Consider the following 8,286-nt stretch of genomic DNA (forward strand, 5'->3'; position numbering starts at 1 on the left):
CAACAAATAAGTCCTACTGTGTGTCACACATTCGCTAAAGACAGGATTGTCTCTGCCTTGATTGGACTCCAGAATGCAGGCACTGCTCCTTCTCCCCTAAGAGACTGGGGACGCCCAGCAATTAAACCTGCCTGTGTAAATCACTGTCCCGCCCTAGTTGGAGTGGCTGGCAAGGCCCAGGATGTGCCTGTCTTCCAGGTTGCTTACTCCATTTGTTTTCTCATTCCCCCCTCTTCCTCTCACCTAGGTTTTCTCGAGCGTTTCTGTGTGCCTAGCTGCAAAAATAAAGTACACTGGCCTGGCGTAATGGTTCACACCTGTAATCCCAGAATTTGGGAGGCCAAGCCGGGTGGATTGCCCTGAGCTCACAGGTTCGAGACCAGCCTGAGCAAGAGCGAGACCCTCTCTCTTAAAAATAGCCAGACATTGGGCGGCACCTGTGGCTCAGTGAGTAGGGCGCCGGCCCCATATACCAAGGGTGGTGGGTTCGAAGAGGGCCCCGGCCAAACTGCAATAAAAAAAAAAAAATAGCCAGACATTGTGGTGGGTGCCTGTAATCCCAACTACATGGGAGGCTGAGGCCAGAGAATCACTTGAGCTCAAGAGTTTGAGGTTGCTGTGAGCTAAGATGCCACAGAACTCTATCGAGGGTGAGAAAGTGAGGCTCTGTCTCAAAAAGAAAAAATTTAAGAAAAACAAAAAGTACACCTTCAGTGACTGATATATGTGTGTGTGTGAGAGAGAGAGAAAAGACTGGCAGCTTGACAACAAGATAGGAGAGCCCCTCATTCCCTAAACAAATGTTTTTGGTGTGCCTACTGGGCACTAAACAGGAAAAAAAGTTCCTTGTCCTCATGGAGCTTATGTTTAGGTGGGAGAGATGGCCTTTTATGTTAAGAGGGTACCATTTGTGAAAATATACACATAATCTGCTCTAATGATTTTTTTTTTTTATTTTTAGAGACAGAGGTCTCACTGTTGCCTGGATAAGAGTGCCTTGGTGTCATAGTTCACAGCAACCTCAAACACCTGGCCTCAAGTGATCCTCTTACGTCTCTTGAGAAGCTGGGAGTACAGGTGCCCTGGGTGTTTGGCTAGTTTTCTATGTTTAGTAGAGATGGGTCTCTCTCTTATTCATGGTGGTCTCCAACTCCTGAGCTCAGGCAGTCTACTGCCTCAGCCTCCCAGAGCGCTAGAATTACAGGCGTGAGGCCCCTCCTGGCCTGCTTGAATGTTTTTTCACAAATACATTAAACATTTACAGTGTGTCAGGTATTGTTCTAAAATCCGGAGATATATACAAATTCCCTGTCCCCATGGAGCTGATAGCCTACTGTATGTGTGCAGAATACGCAGAGTATTCCAAGAAGAAATTGGCAAAATTTCTGGGAGAGGGAACTGAGAGATGGGGGCGAAGGACTTGAGGATGGGAGGGAGACTGCTTTCATTCAGTGAATACTTTTGTGTTTTCTGAATTCCGTAACATGTGCATACACGTCCTATTCCAACAATAAATTAAATTTAAAAAAAACAAAGGACTTGGGCGGCGCCTGTGGCTCAAGGAGTAGGGCGCCGGTCCCACATGCCGGAGGTGGCGGGTTCAAACCCAGCCCCGGCCAAAAAAAAAAAAAAACCAAAGGACTTGATAACCAGACAGTGCAACCAATAAAAAACAGGGAGTGGTTAGGCACAGTCTCCTGGATGTAAAAGAAAATTAGAATCTAGCCGGGCATTGTGGTGGACGCCTGTAGTCCCAGCTACTTGGGAGGCTGAGACAAGAGAATCACTTAAGCCCAAGAGTTTGAGGTTGCTGTGAGCTCTGACCCAACGGCAACATAGTGAGACTCTGTCTCAAAAAAAAAAAAATTAAATTAAATTAATAAAATAAAATAAAATAAAATTAGAATTAGTCGGGCGGCGCCTGTGGCTCAAGGAGTAGGGCGCCGGTCCCATATGCCAGAGGTGGCGGGTTCAAACCCAGCCCCGGCCAAAAACCACAAAAAAAAAAAAAATTAGAATTAGTCCACTTATGCCTCTTAAAAAGTAAAAAGGGAATAGTCTTGTGGGTACTGACTTCAAGACTGTGAAACGGTCTTCAGTGTATCAGTTGAAAACAGCACAATGCAGGCCCATATACATTGCATTTCTGGGTGTATTTATAAGGACTGTATAAATACACACACATTTGCCTGTGGACTGACAGGCCATCTCTGGGAGAAGGCACATGAGACCCTAGTCACAGCAGTTACTCTCAGGGAGCATAGCTGGTGGGAAGGAAAATTAAATGAGAAGGAGCCAGCTACTCATAGTGAAATTTTTAGCTTGTGTTACCAATTGCAAAAACTTACAAAGACAGGAAAAATAAAGGGTAACAACTTCCAACACTTCTAGTTATAAAACAGTTCTTGTAATGATGATGATGATGATGATAAACAATATAAAATAACCTCTTTTTTTCCATTTTGAAATGAGGTCTTGGGCAGCACATGTGGCTCTATGGGCAGGGCGCTGGCCTCATATACCGAGGGTGGTGGGTTCAAACCGGGCCCTGGCCAAACTGCAACAACAACAACAAAATAGCCAGGCATTGTGGTAGGCACCTGCAATACCAGCTATTCTGGAGGCTGAGGCAAGAGAATCACCTAAGCCCAGGAGTTGCTGTGAGCTGTGTGATGCCACAGCACTCTACTGAGGCAAAAAAGTGAGACTATGTCTCCACACACACAAAAAAAGACAGAGAGAGAAATGAGCTCTCACTCTATTGCCCAGGCTACAGTGCAGTGTAATGATTATAGATCACTGCAGCCTTGGACTCCTGGGCTCAAGCGATTCTCCTACCTCAGTTTTCACAGTAGCTGGGATTACTGGTACATGCTACCATGCCAGGCCCCTTAATAAATAACATTGTTAATAAACATATCAATAGTTTGTCCAACGTATTTTTTATTTGCTTTAGTTATCAAATACATGTTAACAAACTTATATTAACAACAAACATATAAAATTATTAACGGAAGGCCAGGCACGGAGGCTCACGCCTGTAATCATAGCACTCTGGGAGGCCAAGGATGGCAGATTGTTTGAGCTCACAGGTTCGAGACTAGCCTGAGCAAAAGAGAGACCCTTTCTTTACTAAAAACAGAAAAACTGGGGTGGCACCTGTGGCTCAGTGTGTAGGGCGCCGGCCCCATATACCGAAGGTGGCAGGTTCAAACCCCACCCGGCCAAACTGCAACAAAAAAATAGCCGGGTGTTGTGGCAGGCACCGGTAGTCCCAACTACTCGGGAGGCTGAGGCAAGAGAATTGCCTAAACCCAGGAGTTGGAGGTTGCTGTGAGCTGTTGGCACCACGGCACTCTACCGAGGGTGATAAAGTGAATCTGTCTCTACAAAAAAAAAAAAAAATGGAATCTATACATATGTGTATGTATTAACAAAACAGGTAATGCTCCACGGTAAGCCTTCTTGACACCTCCTTCGCTGCTGCTATCCAAAGCTGACAGTCCAATGGAGGAGAAAGAAGAAACCAGATGCTTCTAACACAGGTAGTAGAGCTTTTTTTCTTTTTTTTTTTGAGACAGAGCCTCAAGCTGGGAGGAGTGCGGGGTAGAGTGCGGTAGCATCACAGCTCACAGCAACCTCCAACTCCTAGGCTCAAGTGATTCTCCTGCCTCCACCTCCCAAGTAGCTGGGACTACAGGCACCTGCCACAACACCCAGCTATTGTTTGTTGCAGCCATCATTGTTGTTTGGCGGGCTCAGGTTGGATTTGAACCCGCCAGCTCAGGTGTGTGTGGCTGGTGCCTTAGCCGCTTGAGCCACAGGCGCTGAGCCAGGTATTAGAGCTTTGATTGAGACATAGCAAAGGTCAGAGAATGACCAGTCATTTTAGACTTTGCTTCTTCTCCTGAGCTAGTTTATGGGGTCTACTTAGTTCCAGGCCAGATCTTGGGGTCCACTTAGACCTCAGGAAAACCTCACCGCGTCTTCAGCCAAGTGAAGTGTGTTGCCTAGACTACCTCTAAAAACCAGGTGTTCAACCCACAAAGTAGGAGGCACAAACAAAACTGGGTTTACTCCTTGCAGGGGAGCTACTGGAGCGGAAATCTCAGCTCTCTGCAGGGACCTGAAGGCTGAGGAGGAAGTCACCCCCTCCATTTGCCTGGGCTGGCTCAGCAAATTGTCATCTCTCTAGGGACCTGGGAGGAGGGGTGATGTCAAGGCCACAGACATATCCGGCTGTCTGCTAGAGGAACCATGGCTCCCAAACAAAGGTGATGTTCTCAGTGACACACAGACACCAACAGGCAACTTCCGCCTCCCTCCTGCTTCTGGGGAAGCAAAGTCAGCTGAGAGAAAGGGCCAGAGAACTGGATTTCCTGATGGTGGGGGAGAGTCAAAGGAAGAGCTGGCCCTGCCCCCTAAAGGCTCCCCAAATGAGGGAGCCATAGAAGAGGAAGGAAATAGAGCCCCTTTCTTGAAGAACTCTCAGGCAAGGGAAATTCAGGAGAAGAAAGAGCCTTGAAGTAGCTTCCACTAATTATAGGGTCACTAACAATAATGGCTGGGCACTACATGCTGGGCACCACTGTATGAATCCTTACAACCCAAGGAAGCAGGTATTATTATCATCATCCCCTTTTAATGATGAGGAAAACCGAGGTACATAAGAGTGGTGGGATTTGAACTAGAGCTACCTGGCTCCTCTCAGCCCAACAGTCCTGGCTCTCTGACTCCTTTTTTGTTTGTTTGTTTGTTTGTTTGTTTGTTTGTAGAGACAGAGCCTCACTTTATGGCCCTCGGTAGAGTGCCATGGCATCACACAGCTCACAGCAACCTCCAACTCCTGGGCTTAAGCGATTCTCTTGCCTCAGCCTCCTGAGTAGCTGGGACTACAGGCGCCCGCCACAACGCCCGGCTATTTTTTTTTGGTTGCAGTTCAGCTGGGGCCGGGTTTGAACCCGCCACCCTCGGTATATGGGGCCGGCGCCTTACCAACTGAGCTACAGGCGCCACCCCCTCTCTGACTCCTTTTTAAAAATATTTTATCTTTTAAAGACAAAAATATTTTATCTCACTCTGTAACCCATGTTAGAGTGCAGTTGCACAATTGTAGCTCACTGTAACCTGGAACTCCTGGGTTCAAGTTAATTATAGGCATGTGCTACTGCGCCTAGATAATTTTATTTTTTTAGACACAGGATCCTGCTGTGTTGCCCAGGCTGACCTAGAACTACTGGCATCAAGTGATCCTCCTGCTTCAGCCTCCCAAAGTGCTGGAATTTCAGGCACAAGCCACCATGCCCAGACTCCCTGCCCTCTGGTTTGTTCCCCAGTCCCTATACAGGGACCTTTATTCCTGCCCCAGTGGGATGGAACAGAAGAAGGGCTGTGATGGCCACACAGTACTACATCAGTCAAAGAGAGGTGTGGAACATTTTCTGTAATCCAGGTGATGGGAACACTCTGACTTCTGTTGCCAACTTCACCCCAAATATCCCAAACTCCCCCAAATCAATGAGGCCAGGCGTGCTCTCCATGCTTTCTAGTCTTCCACTGTCCCCACCCCCACCCACCCCCGCCATCCCCACCCCCCCAATCCCCGTTCTCAGCTTTTGAAGAACTAACTGCAGGGAGAGAAGTGTCTGAGATGGATTCCAAGTTTCTCATCATTGTCCCAGCACTGGAGGAAGGGGCCCCAGGCTACAGAGAAGCTTCCCAGATGCTGATTTTGGCAGGCAGAGGAAAGGCTTCAGGGAGGGGGAAGAGAGGCTCCCGGTAGATAGAGTCCAGCCTCTGCCACGTCTGCACCAGATGTAGTCTTGGCCCTTCAAAGCTGAGAGGGGTGGGCTCTCTCTTCCAACCCAGGAAGACATGCACAAGTAAAAGCAGAGGAACACCAAAGAGGCCACTTTTCAGCAAGCCCCACCCACCCCAGCAAAATCATAACAGCTGACACGTGTAGAACATGCCAGTTACTGTCCTAATCACTCTACAAATATTGAGTCATCATAAATCACTCACAGCAGCTCCCTCGGCTAGGCTGCACAAACTACAGTACATCCTCACAACAGTAGACCACTCAGCAATCAGAAAGAAGAAGCTGGTGATTTTAGCAATAAATCTCAAACACATTGGGATGAGGGAAATAAACAAAATACAAAAGGTTACAAATTTGGCCTGGCACTATGGCTCATGCCTTTAATCCCTGTGGTTTAAGGGAGAGGCTGAGGCAGGAGGACTGCTTGAAGCTGGGAGTTTGAAACCAACCCGGACAACATAGCAAGACCCTTATATCTACACAAAATTTAAAAATTAACAAGGCATAGCTGGGCGCGGTGGTTCACACCTGTAATCCTAGCACTCTGAGAGGCCCAGTTGGGTGGATTGCCTGAGCTCACAGGTTTGAGACCAGCCTGAGCAAGAGCGAGACCCCGTCTCTAAAAATAGCTGGATGTTGTAGCAGGTGCCTGTAATCCCAGCTATTTGAGAGGCTGAGGCAAGAGAATCACTTGAGCCCAAGAATTTACTGAGCTGATGAAGTGAGACTCTGAGAGTGACGAAGTGAGAGTCTGTCTCAAAAAAAAAATAATAATAAAAGGCTATTAACTGTATTGATTCCATTTCTGTGACTTTCTAGAAAAGGCAAACCTATAGGGATGATGAATAGACCAGTAGTTGTCAGGATGTGGCGGTGGAGGGAAAAGTTGACTACAACTTTTTGGTGATAGAACCAGGCATATCTTGATTGTGGTTTTGGTTACATGACTATATATTTGTCAAAACTTGTACAACTTTACCCTAAAAAGGGAAGATTTTATTGTATCTAAAAAATGCAATAACTTTTTATTCTAAAACAGAGTCTCACTCTATGGCCCTTGGGTAGAGTACAGTGGCTTCATCATAGCTGCCAGCAAACGCAAATTCTTGGTTTCAATCAATCCTCCTGCCTCAGTCTCCAGAGTACCTGGGACTACAGGCACCCACTATGACACTCAGATAATTTCTTTATTTTTGGTAGTGACAGGGTTGTGCTCAGGGTTGAACTCCTGAGCTCAAGCAATCCACTCACCTCCCAGAGTGCTAGGATTACAGGGAAGAGCCACCGTGCTGGCCCATACAAATAATTTTCTTTTTTTTTTATTAACTCAATCAGCTTCAAACATCACATAACAATATCTTAAAAGAAAAAACTCTTGGCTTGGCGCCTGTAGCACAGTGGTTACGGCGCCAGCCACATACACTGAAGGTGGTGGGTTCGAACCCAGCCCAAGCCAGCTAAACAACAATGACAACTGCAACAAAAAATAGCTGGGCATTGTGGCAAGTGCCTGTCATCCCACCCACTGGGAGGCTGAGGCAAGAGAATTGCTTGAGCCCAAGAGTTTGAGGTTGCTGTGAGCATGCCATGGAACTTTACCAAGGGCTACATAGTGAGACTCTGTCTCAAACAAACAAACAAAAAACCCAACTCTCACAACAGCTTTACATCTGTTATGGTCTAGTCAGGAAAATAGAAGTATCTCAAACAGAGGGGATTTATTGTTGTTTTTTTTTTTTTTGTAGAGACAGAGTCTCACTGTACCGCCCTCGGGTAGAGTGCCGTGGCGTCACACGGCTCACAGCAACCTCTAACTCTCGGGCTTACGCGATTCTCTTGCCTCAGCCTCCCGAGCAGCTGGGACAACAGGCGCCCGCCACAGCACCCGGCTATTTTTTTTTTGTTGCAGTTTGGCCGGGGCTGGGTTTGAACCCACCACCCTCGGCATATGGGGCCGGCGCCCTACTCACTGAGCCACAGGCGCCGCCCCAACAGAGGGGATTTAATACAGGAGTTGGTTACATAGATGAGAAACCAAAGGGATAGAGAAATTATTTAAAAATTAGCAAAACTGCGGTGGTGCATCTTACAAGGGTACATATGAAACTTAGTAAATGTAGAATATAAATGTCTTAACACAATAACTAAGAAAATGCCAGGAAGGCTATGTTAACCAGTGTGATGAAAACGTGGCAAACGGTCTATTAAACCAGTGTATGGTGCCCCATGATCACATTAATGTACACAGCTATGATTTAATAAAAAATACATAAATAGGGCGGCACCTGTGGCTCAAAGGAGTAGGGCGCCGGCCCCATATGTCGGAAGTGGTGGGTTCAAACCCAGCCCCGGCCAAAAACTGCAAAAAAAAAAAAATACATAGGGTGGCGCCTGTGGCTCAGTGAGTAGGGCTCCGGCCCCATATACCGAGGGTGGCGGGTTCAAACCCAGCCCTGGCTGAACTG

Source organism: Nycticebus coucang, chromosome 3 (assembly GCF_027406575.1).
Source record: "Nycticebus coucang isolate mNycCou1 chromosome 3, mNycCou1.pri, whole genome shotgun sequence".
NCBI lineage: Eukaryota > Metazoa > Chordata > Mammalia > Primates > Lorisidae > Nycticebus > Nycticebus coucang.